Below are 399 nucleotides of genomic sequence, written 5' to 3' on the forward strand. Positions count from 1 at the left end.
TACTTAATGACATACAACGTACCTAATGTTATACAACGTACCTATTGACGTACAACGTACCTAATGACATACAACGTACCTAATGTTGTACAACGTACCTAATGACGTACAACGTACCTAATGACGTACAACGTACCTAAGGACATACAACGTACCTAATGACGTACAATGTACCTAATGTTGTACAACGTACCTAATGACGTACAACGTACCTAATGACGTACAACGTATCTAATGATATGCAACATACCTAATGACATACAACGTACCTAATGACGTGCAACGTACCTAATGACGTACAACGTACCTAATGTTGTACAATGTACCTAATGTTGTACAACGTACCTAATGTTGTACAACGTACCTAATGACGTACAACGTACCTAATGACGTACAACG

The sequence above is a fragment of the Nematolebias whitei genome, chromosome 22, assembly GCF_014905685.2.
Source record: "Nematolebias whitei isolate Nwh7 chromosome 22, NemWhi1, whole genome shotgun sequence".
Taxonomy (NCBI): Eukaryota; Metazoa; Chordata; class Actinopteri; order Cyprinodontiformes; family Rivulidae; genus Nematolebias; species Nematolebias whitei.